Source organism: Trachurus japonicus, chromosome 12, assembly GCF_045865225.1.
Source record: "Trachurus japonicus isolate A0001 chromosome 12, Traja_1.0".
Lineage (NCBI taxonomy): Eukaryota > Metazoa > Chordata > Actinopteri > Carangiformes > Carangidae > Trachurus > Trachurus japonicus.
In genome coordinates, this window is record NC_140918.1 from 3,366,374 (window position 1) to 3,379,530 (window position 13,157).

General features: G+C 36.7%; 1 protein-coding gene across 1 annotated transcript in view; it reads left to right on the forward strand.

Moving 5' to 3' along the window:
* Window positions 1–13,157, forward strand: part of LOC146976840 (uncharacterized) — a 57,315-nt gene that overhangs the window by 42,243 nt on the left and 1,915 nt on the right. The gene's annotated exons all lie outside the window — the stretch shown is intronic.

Genomic DNA, 13,157 nt, shown 5'->3' on the forward strand with positions numbered 1-13,157 from the left:
AGCCTGTCGTGTTGAGAAAGTGATGAACTAGCTCGGAAATACTGTCAAAATACGCTGAACAATATGTAAACAAAAGCGAAACACTTGAGCCACTGCATGTGTACATGGGTGAAAAACGTACGACTTGCATTTAATCACATTACTGTATTGCGAATGTTTTGTGTACTTACATTTCTTTACACTTCTCTACAGATCTTATTAAACGCAAAGCGTATTTATTGGCGTGTATTAAAAGAAATGTCCATTTAAAGTCGCCGTGGTTCGAGGAAGAGAGGTGAAGTTAGCTCTGAGTCTAGCTCCCTAATAGCAAAGTTCCTTTGGCTTGGATGTGGCCCAAATAAACAGCAAAGATCTGGCCCACTTACGGAAGTGAATGACGGCCCATATCTGGCCCAAGTATATGAAAGCTATGCTTAACCATAACATAACCAGACCTCTACCAGAACTGTACCAACTACATATGGCTTATAGCTGGGCTTCATAGGGCCTGCCTGTATGGCTGTGTTCAGGTAAAGCCTACTGGCTCTTATGTGGCCCCCATGTGGCTGACAGACCAAAATCCAGATTTTACCCAGAACCTAAACTAATATACACCAAACCTTTCATCTGGCCCACTTTTGGAAGTGAATGATGGGCCACATCTGGCCCTAAGGTATATAAGCCCAAACCGAACCATAACAAAACCAGACTTCTACCAGGAGTAAACTAAATTCAAATAATTATATGGCTCATGGGTCACATACAGAATACGTGTGGCTCAGTTCTGTTGAATCATTGTGGCCCACATGTGGTTGACAGAATAAAACTGGTACTTTTTTTTCATCAGATCTATAACACACCTTCCATCTGCCCCACATTATGAAGAGAATGACAGGTCAATTCTGGCACCAAAATTAAAAAATGATAATTTTAGTGCAATAGCAGTACTGATTAAGTTGTTCGATACCTATATAGATCACTTAAATCACACAAAATCAATATAAGAAATTAAGAAACACACAAGTTTCCCTTTAAAATTGTATTTTTTCATACTTCAAAATTGCCTTCAATGAACTGTACAGAACATGTAGAAATTACATCCATATAAAAACAGAATCAGAAAAAAACTGATCAAATAGGTTACAGTAATACTGTACAAAAATACAAGAACAGTGTAGAAATATTAGAAATGAAGAAAGTTTAATTTGTGCATCAAAACTGTCTGTCTTAACTGTCAGTTTCAGCTTGTATTTTTTGTCTCTCTTCACACCAAGGCCCAGTTTCCCATCACCTCCACCTCCTTGTCTGAAACAGCTGCAGTCAGGGTTTCGTCTACGGCACCTTGAGAACACAGGACATTTTGAAAGAGTAGTGTTAAGGCTGTCAAACAATTAAAATGTTAAATCGCGATTAATCTCAAAATTTCCTAAATTAATCAGGATTAATCGCATCGTTTTCTTTTTTGCTTGAAATCACAGCAATATGAATGGATAAGAAACATAAGAAACATAAGAAAAGAAACATCTGGATGTTTCTTATGCTTTCCATTCATGGTATTTAAAAATCAGCTGTCAGAGAGAGAGAGCAGCCTTGTTTGGTGATAAGAAGAACAAGTTCTCTAGTGTAGTCAACATGCAGCTTTTCTGTAACATTACAAGACGGCAACGGCTGAGGTTCCAATGTCACAGCGTTAACTTAATTGTGCGTTTTCTTTTTTCGTGTTATTTTTAAAAAAAAAATTTAAATTTAAAATTTAAATTAAAAAAAAAAAATAGTGCCGTTAAAATCATTTTTGCGTTAACGCGTTTATAAAAAACATTGTGTGAAGTTCCGGTGAATCAAAATAACATAAATCAGACATTGGAGTAACTTAAATCAAGCTTTTTCATCCCAGGAGCAGTAGGGTTAGCAAAGCTGCTAAAGCTGCTAACACAGCCATAGCCTGTCTCTTTCCACCATGGGCTTCAAACACACGCTTTATTAAATTAAAACCGAGTTCTGTTCGGCTAACTTGTAGCTTTCTCCTCTAAAGATGTAGGTCTAGTGTGTGCCATTAATTATCAGTAGTTCAACAAAAATGTAAAAGGTTTAAAATTCACTTACCCAAAGCAGCAGCCAGTCCAGAAGCTGAGTGAGAGAAAATGAAAATGTCCGGAGGGTGTCGCAGAATAAACTCCACCCATGGCCACTTGTGCCAGTTGCATGCCAACTGTAGCCCAAAAGCTAACATCTATCATCTGGGAGAGTGCCTTATTTCAGAACTGTGCCAGAAGAAAAATTCCCTCCAATTTTGAAGGTATGGCAAAACCAACGTGGTTATGATGTGGACCTCATGTGTTTTGCCATTTTGTCAGTTACATAGGGCCAGGTGCTTCTATTACAGAACTGCCCCAGAAGAGATATGGTCCGGGTATAAAAGTATAATCCGTTTTTTCGTTTTAAAACAAAAACGGAAAAACGGAAACAGCGCCCCTTTTTCCTTTTTTCATTTTAAAACAAAAACGGAAAAACGGTTTTTGCTGGGTTTTTGCTGCCGGCTTAAAAAACAAGAAAACCAAAAAACCAAAACCAAATAACGGCCGAAATTTGTTTTTTTCAAATTCATTTTGTCGTTTTTCGTTTCTTTTTTTTTAATGAATATGATATGACGGGGGACAGACCGGAAGCGGAAGTGAAGTGTAAAACCGTCAAAATAATAGTTTAGCGTGCTGGCGCTAACTTCTTAGCGTATAGACCGACTACCGTCCTCTTTCTACACCTATGGTTCACTTTTTTTTTTCAGCTGGTTGTTTGGAAGAACGTGGTTGTTTGGAAGAACGTGTTAGGCCTATTATTATAATTTTAGCCGATTGTGTGAAAGCACTTACTTTTTTTTTTTTTTTTTTTTTTTTTCTTAAGAAACTTTATTAAGACATCATGGTGCAATACAATTCAATACACCAACAGAACATCGCCAGGGGGTTTCAATACAGACAATGCAGAGACAAGCTTTCATACAAAAACATTATATAGTGTACATAAATTCAAAGTCTTTATAGCTTTCATGTTGATGGATTTTTTAATAGACTTAATGTATTGTTTGGCTTCATTTTCAAAAATAAGAAAAAGTGGATTTTGATTAGTGTAACGACATTTATGAATGTGCCATTTGGCTAATTGTATAATAAGATTGATGATATAGTATTGTTTTTCTTTAGAAGATGGATTGTCAGTGAAGCCAAACAATACATGTTCAAAGCACAGGGAAAAAAGAGGTTCAATCGAAAAACAAATCAGGTTACAAATATCTTCCCATAATTTAGTTGAGAAAGGGCAAGACCAAAATAAATGAAAAACATCTTCAGGGTGTCCTACACAGAAAGAGCAGTTTAAATCTATATCTTTTTTAAATCGTTGTAAAAAAACTTTTGATGGGTAAACTCTGTGGATTATTTTAAAAGATACTTCTTTTACCTTATTATTAACTATATATCTAGCAGGTAAATTCCAGATTTTTTTCCAATTAAGGTTATTGACAAAGTTATTCCAATAAGCTATTACATATGGAGTTGATACGACTTCTTTCTGAAATAAAGAGCGTATATTACGGTTACTATTGCGTGTCGAGGAGAAACAAATTTGGCCTATATCTAATTTGGTTGGATCAAAGGGCAAGAGTGTTGGGTTTTGTACTAATGTACTTCTAAATAACATAATTGCTCCAGAAGGGATTGCATTTATGACAATATTAAATTCACTAATAGGAACAGGGATTCTGTATTTTAGGATAAATTCTTGATATGAAAATAATGATCCGTTTGAGTTAAACAACTGATGAACCAAAAGTATGTTGTGCATAAACCAATGGGGGTAAAATAAGGATTTGTTTCTATATATAATGTCTCTATTATTCCATATGTAGTATCTATGTGGGGAAAAATTATGTTTATAGATTAATGACCAGGAGAGAAGCATCTGTTTGTGGAAGTTGGATAGTTTTAAGGGGATTTTTACAATATTGTAATTACAAAATAAAAGGAAATTTAAGCCTCCTAATTTAGAGAAAATAAAGTTTGGTATGAAGTTCCAAATTGAAGAGGGTTTCTTGAGGAATTGTTTTAGCCAATTAATTTTAAATGTATTATTCAAAGTGTGAAAATCTAAGACGTTAAGACCGCCCTTATCATATGAATTCATTATTACTGATTTTTTTATGTAATGGTTTTTGTTTCGCCATACAAAGTTAAATAACATCTTGTCAATGTTTTTTGAGATCTTTTTATTAACATCAAGAGATAAAGCAGCATATGTAAGACGGGATAATCCCTCAGCTTTGGTCAGCAAAATTCTGCCTCTCAATGACAAATCTCTCTGCAGCCATTGATTTAATTTTTTCTGGGTTTTATCAATAATTAAATTAAAATTTTGATCGCATCTGGCTTCCTTATCCTTAGTAATGACAATACCTAAGTAAGTAATAGAGTCTTTTACAGGTATATTACTTATGGAAGGGATATTACAGGATTTAAGAGCAAGCAATTCACATTTCTTTACATTCAAGCAAAGTCCTGACGCAATAGAGAAAGTACTTATCAAATCAATGGCTAAAGGTATCTGAGAGCTATCTTTTAAGAATAAAGTTGTATCATCAGCCAGTTGGCTGATGATAACTTCGTTGCCCGCCATAGAGATACCTTTTAATGGACTAAGCTTTATGGAGTCGGTGAGTAACTGCGTACATAGGAGAAAAAGGTAAGGAGATATAGGGCATCCCTGCCTGACCCCGCGTTTGAGGAAGAAACGGGGAGAAGTACCAGCATGCAATTTGATTGAGCAGTTTCCATTTGTATACATTGTTTTAATGGCACTGCTAAAGTACGAACCAAAACCAAATTTTTTTAGGGCATGAAATATAAATTTATGTTCGATTGTATCGAAAGCCTTGTAGAAATCTAAAAAAAGAATGAAACTTTCATCAAGGCATAAGTCTGAATAATCAATTAAATCAAGCACTAATCTGACATTGTTAGAAATATGTCTATTTCTCATGAAGCCGGATTGAGTTTCATCAATTATATAGTCTAAAACAAATTTAATTCTTTTAGCAAAAATCAACGCAAATAATTTATAGTCATTATTTAGTAAACAAATTGGACGCCAATTGTCAATAAAAAGTTTGTCTTTCTTTGGTTTTGGTATTAGAGATATAAGGCCTTGGGTTAAGGTAGGAGGAAGCGATTCATTTCTTATACATTCTGAGAAAAGACCTAAGAGGAAAGGTGCAAGCTGTTTAGAAAAGGCTTTATAAAATTCAGAAGTAATACCATCTGTGCCTGGAGATTTATTAAGTTTGAGGTGTTCAATGGCCAATAAAACTTCCTGTAGTGTTAGTGGTTTGTCACAAGATTCCTTTAAGTCAATATCAATAGATTTTGTTTCTGTAAGAGACCCTAAAAATTGACAGGTAGATTCTTCACAGTATTTGGATTCATATAATTTGGTATAAAAATCTGAGCAATATTTAGCTATTTTACGGGGGTCATCTGTAATGTCTCCATCAATATTTAATTTTTGTATAGTGTTATTTTTAGCATAAAATTTTTCAAGTCTGAAAAAGTAAGCAGTATTCTGCTCCCCTTCCTCTAGCCACCTTCTTCTACTTCTCACAAAGGCGTGAAAGCACTTACTGTGGAAAAACGTTACTGTTAGCTTTACGCCCCCTGCCTAAATTAAGAACATCTATCAAGTCAGCAGAGGTCCCCATCACCCACAGTCAATACGAGGTGTCCTGACACTGCAGGTCTGCAGCCAGACTGTCTTGAATGATTTTGAGAACTTATGACTTAAGTGCAGTTGTTTAGCCACAGGGTGGCGCAGTTTTTACATAGTAGACCTCAGTGCTACCACGGCGGATGATGGCCAACACAGCCAGGCTCTGTCGGCTCAACAAAAACTAATCCCCGGACAGACCCAACTGGTGTCACGGCGGTGATGAGCTGCGCCTGTGATCACTTCATTTCAGTCGGGAGGAGCAGGTTGATTTACAGTGGAAACCGGATACAGTAATCAACCACTTAGCTAGATCAAAAGGCTTGGGACGGAATCATTTCTATAGGCTACAAATGCTGTTTTAGGCTAATTATAGTAGCCTAATCAAGAAATCCGCTTATAGTGTTCATTTTTGTTCATTTTATGGATGAAAACATGCGCAAAACAATTTAAAAACTATGTGTAGCCTATTTATTTTATTTCCGGCGGTGTCCCTTTGATGTGCACTGCTGCAGCAGCCCGCACACGTCGCCGTGCTGTGTGTTGTTGTGCTGTGCGTCAGCTGACTGGCAGCGCGGCTGTTTGTGTTGTCTGTCAATGAATGAACCTATCGACTTTATATCGACCGCAGACGTCAGGAATAGATTATAGGCCTAACACGTTCTTCCAAACAACCAGCTGTTATAGTTTCACAGAAGTAAAAAATAAAATAAAATAAAAAAAGTGAACCATGTGGTGTAGAAAGAGGACGGCAGTCTATATACGCTAAGAAGTTAGCGCCAGCACGCTAAACTATTATTTTGACGGTTTTACACTTCACTTCCGCTTCCGGTCCCCCGTCATATCATATTTATTAAAAAAAAGAAACGAAAAACGACAAAATGAATTTGCAAAAACCAAATTTCGGCCGTTATTTGGTTTTGGTTTTTTGGTTTTCTCGTTTTTTATGCTGACAGCAAAAACCCAGCAAAAACCGTTTTTCCGTTTTTGTTTTAAAATGAAAAAAGGAAAAAGGGGCGCTGTTTCCGTTTTTCCGTTTTTGTTTTAAAACGAAAAAACGGATTATACTTTTATACCCGGACCAGATATTCCCTCCAATTTTACCAGTCACATACCACATGCGGCCCAAAAGAATATTCTATTATCTGGGCCAAGTGAATCAGTTAAATAAGTGTACCAGAAGAATAATGGTCCGTGTACCTTTTGTCAGTTTGATATTCCGTTTTAATAAAAAAACGGGAAAACGGAAATACCGTGGTTTTTTCCTTTTTTACTTTTCAAACAAAAACCAATAAATGAAAAAACAGAGTCGTTTTTCCGTTTTTGGTTTTCTGAATCAAAAACGAAAAACGAGAAAACCACAGTCAAATAACGGCCCGAATTTGGTTTTTGTAAATTCATTTGTTCGTTTTTCGTTTCATGTTTATCAATATAACGGCGGGCAGAACGGAAGCGGAAGTGACACGTAATAACTTCAAAATAAAAGCATGCTTATTTTCATACAGACTACGTTCTCTTTATACACTCATTTTTACAGATTATGCTCGACACATATAGCCTACATTTATTTCAGTGAAGTATAGTTGTAGATGCCATGTACTAGTGTTTTGTGTGTGTGTGTGTGTGTGTGTGTGGGGGGGGGGGGGTCAGGGGTCAGGTGGGATGATACGTCACCAAGCGTAGTAAAATAAAATCAGCTGTTCTTCACCTGTGACCTGCTATGTTTTAGCTTATCGACATTCCTCTGGAGCTCAGTTTTTATTATTGAAGCGCGTCCGGCCCTATTAGCCATTAATTGTTCCATCCATAGTCGCCCTAACAAGTAGGTTATTCTTAGCTGAGTGTGAATGCATATTGTGGGAAAGTTTTACCCTGCGAACGTCACCAGCAGAGGTCCCCATCACACACAAAATAAAAGTAGCGTGCTGCTTACTTTCATACAGCCAAACGTTCACTTTATAGCCTAGCTACAGCCCTACACCAACGTTAATTAAGCATTATACAACAGTTAGTTCCGACCATGAGTGCTGATATACAGTATAACAGCAGTGGGACTTTTTACAGGCGTGTGTGTGTGTGTGTGTGTGTGTGTGTGTGTGTGTGTGTGTGTGTGTGTGTGTGTGTGTGTGTGTGTGTGTGTGTGTGTGTGTGTGTGTGTGTGTGTGTGTGTGTGTGTGTGTGTGTGTGTGTGTGTGTGTGTGTGTGTGTGTGTGTGTGTGTGTGTGTGTGTGTGTGTGAGGTTACACTTAACAGGGCCTAATGAATTTTAAACAGGAAAAAGGCCTTATACTCCATTTTTACTGTACTATAACATCACTTTGGTCCATAGGTTGTGTGTGTGTGTGTGTGTGTGTGTGTGTGTGTGTGTGTGTGTGTGTGTGTGTGTAACCATTGTTTATTGGCTGTTAGGCTACAGTGTAATGAGGTGTTTTCAACACTTTTTTTCACATCATTAAAGCAGAAGTAAGGGGAATGTTTGTGTTAATATAAGTCTTAAATAGTTCTATCTTCCGACAGCAATCACTTCTATAGAGTGGTGGTTACACCTATCAGGGCCTAATGCATTTTAAACAGGAAAAAGGCCTTATACTCCAGTTTTACTGTACAGTAACATCACTTTGGTCCATAACTTCTGTCAATACTTGGTACAGTTGACTTCAGGACCACGCTGGCTACTTCCTCAGTCATGATCAAACATTTTTACTGTATCATTTTGGAGAAATTAAGCCTCAAATTTGCATCTTTAGCTTCTTTTAAACAGGAAAAAGGCCTAATACTCCACATTTACTGTACTGTAACATCACTATGGCCCATAAGTTCTGACAATGGTTGGTACAGTTGACTTCAGGAGTATCCTGGCTACACCCTCCGTCATTTTCAAACATTTTTAATGTATCATTTTGGAGAAATTAAGCCTAGAAGTTGTCTTTCCTTGGACTTGCACTGGAAAAGCTCTGTCATTTTAGAGAAATTAAGCCTCTAAATGAGAATAAATACCGAGCATAAGGCCTCTTTCTATGTAAAAATGGAACTGTACAGCTGAATTTCTCTAAAATGATGCAGGAAAAATGCTTAATAGTGGATCAGTGGGTTGTAAGGATGGTCCTGGAAACAACTTTATCAACTTTTGTCAAAAATTATGTATCATAGGGATTTTACATTTGCGTGAATATTGAGCAAAATTCATGGATTAATTTCTCAAAAATTATACAGTCCAAATACTTGACACTGCATGGGTGAGTAGTCAGGATATTCCCGAGGTCAACACTAACCATTGTCAGAACTTTAGGCCAAAGTGATATTACTGTACAGTAAAGATGGAACATTAGGCTTTGCAAAACTTTTTTTTTTTTTTTTTTTTTTTTTTTACAAATTTGAGGCTTAATTTCTCTAAAATTATACAGTAAAATGTTTCATATTGAGTGAGGGAGTAGTCAGGATGGTCCTGAAGTCAACTGTACCAACCATTGTCCGAACTTATGCACCAAAATGATGTTACTGTACAGTCAATATGGAGTATTAGACCTTTTTGTCTTGTTTAAAAAAAGCTAAGAATGCAACTTTGAGGTTTAATTTCCCCAAAATGATACAGTAAAAATGTTTGATAATGACTGAGAAAGTAGCCAGGATGATCCTGAAGTCAACTTTACCAAGTATTGACAGAACTTATGGACCAAAGTGATGTTATTGTACAGTAAAATGGAGTATAAAGCCTTTTTTCCTGTTTAAAAGAAGCTAAAGATGCAACTTTGAGGCTTAATTTCTCCAAAATGATACAGTAAAAATGTTTGATATTGAGTGAGGGAGTAGCCAGGGTGGTTCTGAAGTCAACTGTACCAACCATTGCCTGAACTTATGGACCAAAGTGATGTTATAGTACAGTAAATAAAGAGTATAAGGCCTTTTTGTCATGTTTTTAAAAAGCTAAGAATGCAACTTTGAGGCTTCATTTTTCCAAAATTATACAGTAAAAATGTTTGATATTGAGTGAGGGAGTATCCAGGGTGGTCCTGAAGTCATCTGTACCAACCATTTCCTGAACTTATGGACCAAAGTGATGTTATAGTACAGTAAATAAAGAGTATAAGGCAATTTTTCCTGTTAAAAAAAAATAAAATCAAAAAATGCAACTTTGAGGCTTAATTTCTCCAAAATCATACAATAAAAATGTTTGATAATGACTGAGGGAGTAGTCAGGGTGGACCTGAAGTCAACTGTACCAAGTATTGACCGAACCTATGGACCAAAGTGATGTTATTGTACAGTAAATATGGAGTATTAGACCTTTTTGTCATGTTTAAAAAAGCAAAAAATGCAACTTTGAGACTTAATTTCTCCAAAATGATGCAGTAAAAATGTTTGATCATGACTGAGGAAGTAGCCAGGGTGGACCTGAAGTCAACTGTACCAAGTATTGACCGAACCTATGGACCAAAGTTGTTATATGTTATAGTACAGTAAAAATGGAGTATAAGGCCTTTTTCCTGTTTAAAATTCATTAGGCCCTGTTAAGTGTAACCTCACACACACACACACACACACACACACACACACACACACACACACACACACACACACACACACGCCTGTAAAAAGTCCCACTGCTGTTATACTGTATATCAGCACTCATGGTCGGAACTAACTGTTGTATAATGCTTAATTAACGTTGGTGTAGGGCTGTAGCTAGGCTATAAAGTGAACGTTTGGCTGTATGAAAGTAAGCAGCACGCTACTTTTATTTTGTGTGTGATGGGGACCTCTGCTGGTGACGTTCGCAGGGTAAAACTTTCCCACAATATGCATTCACACTCAGCTAAGAATAACCTACTTGTTAGGGCGACTATGGATGGAACAATTAATGGCTAATAGGGCCGGACGCGCTTCAATAATAAAAACTGAGCTCCAGAGGAATGTCGATAAGCTAAAACATAGCAGGTCACAGGTGAAGAACAGCTGATTTTATTTTACTACGCTTGGTGACGTATCATCCCACCTGACCCCTGACCCCCCCCCCCCACACACACACACACACACACACAAAACACTAGTACATGGCATCTACAACTATACTTCACTGAAATAAATGTAGGCTATATGTGTCGAGCATAATCTGTAAAAATGAGTGTATAAAGAGAACGTAGTCTGTATGAAAATAAGCATGCTTTTATTTTGAAGTTATTACGTGTCACTTCCGCTTCCGTTCTGCCCGCCGTTATATTGATAAACATGAAACGAAAAACGAACAAATTAGTCCAGTAATTTTAGGCCAAAAAAGGGGTCAACGTTAAACAAATTGCAACAGAAGCAAACTCAACTGATTTTGTATCCTCAGCATGTCCTGAGTGAGGGAAAAAAAGCCCCGAAGAATCCCATTAGGGGAAAGTTTTGAAAAACACCCAAACATATCCCATTTATACGCATAGGCTATAAAAAAAAAAATTTCACGTGTATAGGGTAACATTTTTAACCTTTAGATATCTCCATGAAAATTACTGAGTTGATTACTTACATTAAGACAAACAAAAAATGTATTACAAGTTTTTTGAAATTCTTTGTTAACATGAGCAAATTTGCATAAATTTTTATACATTTGCATAAATTTGTATACATTTGCATAAATTCCACCGTTTTGACGGCACATGTATATATGAAGTTGCTGTGGTGGTACCGGCATGAAAATTGGAATGAGTTGACTCCATCGGTCAACCGACAAGTTGACCACTTTAAATTTCAAGATGACTGCAATTTTTCAAGACAGACACATCCTTAGTAGAGCAGGTATGACATGAGCCAACAGTGCATAATCCAATTACGTATGGCTAATTTGCATACATACAGCACCTGATCTAAACATTGAGTAGAGCAGGTGAAAATGTCTTGTTCAATCTTGTTAACATATAATATGTTAACGAGATTGAACAAGACATTTTTTAACTGTAATATGATATTACAGTTAAAAAAGGAATGGAACCAATTTAGGCTACCCATGAGCATTAATAGAGACGGAGCATGTCATACCTGCTTTACTAAGGATGTGTCTGTCTTGAAAAATTGCAGTCATCTTGAAATTTAAAGTGGTCAACTTGTCGGTTGACCGATGGAGTCAACTCATTCCAATTTTCATGTTGGTACAACCACAGCAACTTCATATATACATGTGCCGTCAAAACGGTGGAATTTATGCAAATTTATGCAAATTTGCTCATGTTAACAAAGAATTTCAAAAAACTTGTAATACATTTTTTGTTTGTCTTAATGTAAGTAATCAACTCAGTAATTTTCATGGAGATATCTAAAGGTTAAGAATTTTACCCTATTCACGTGAAAAATTTTTTTTATATGCGTATAAATGGGATATATTTGGGTGTTTTTCGAAACTTTCCCCTAATGGGATTCTTCGGGGCTTTTTTTCCCTCACTCAGGACATGCTGAGGATACAAAATCAGATGAGTTTGCTTCTGTTGCAATTTGTTTAACCTTTTCTCATAAAATGACTGGACTAAATGAATTTACAAAAACCAAATTCGGGCCGTTATTTGACTGTGGTTTTCTCGTTTTTCGTTTTTGATTCAGAAAACCAAAAACGGAAAAACGACTCTGTTTTTTCATTTATTGGTTTTTGTTTGAAAAGTAAAAAAGGAAAAAACCACGGTATTTCCGTTTTCCCGTTTTTTTATTAAAACGGAATATCAAACTGACAAAAGGTACACGGACCAATAATTCCCTCCAAATTTGAATATATGGCAATCCGTATGTGGTTATGATTTGGTCCTCATACATTTTGCCATACCACATTTCAACCAGAGGTGCCAGCTAAATGCCACATGTGGCCCAAAAGTCAATGCTATTGGGGCTGTTTCTGGCTGCGGTGAATATGATGCGTTCAAGGGACCAGGGCAGCGTCGGACGTGAGTCGATTGTTTGAAATGTGTTTATAGAATGGTCTGATGCTTTAGATTTCGTGTGCCGACATATTTTATCATTGCCCTTTGTAAAGGTATACATTTTAATTAAAACTAGTTTGACATTCACAGAAAAAACTGACGAACTAAACAGTTTTGGGTCCATGGCGATCTAAATGGCCGACGTCCGACGCTGCCCTGTTCCCTTGAACGCATCATAGTCACAGGCAGATCGAAACAGGTAGACTCAGGTAACATCTCTTCCGCGAACCACGGCGACTTGAAGTGAACATTTCTTTTAATGCACGCCAATAAATACGTTGTGCGTTTAATAAGATCTGTAGAGAAGTGTAAAGAAATGTAAGTACACAAAACATTCGCAATACAGTAATGCGATTAAATGCAAGTCGTACTTTTCACCCATGTACACATGCAGTGGCTCAAGTGTTTCGCTTTTGTTTACATATTGTTGAGCGTATTTTGACAGTATTTCCGAGCTAGTTCATCACTTTCTCAACACGACAGGCT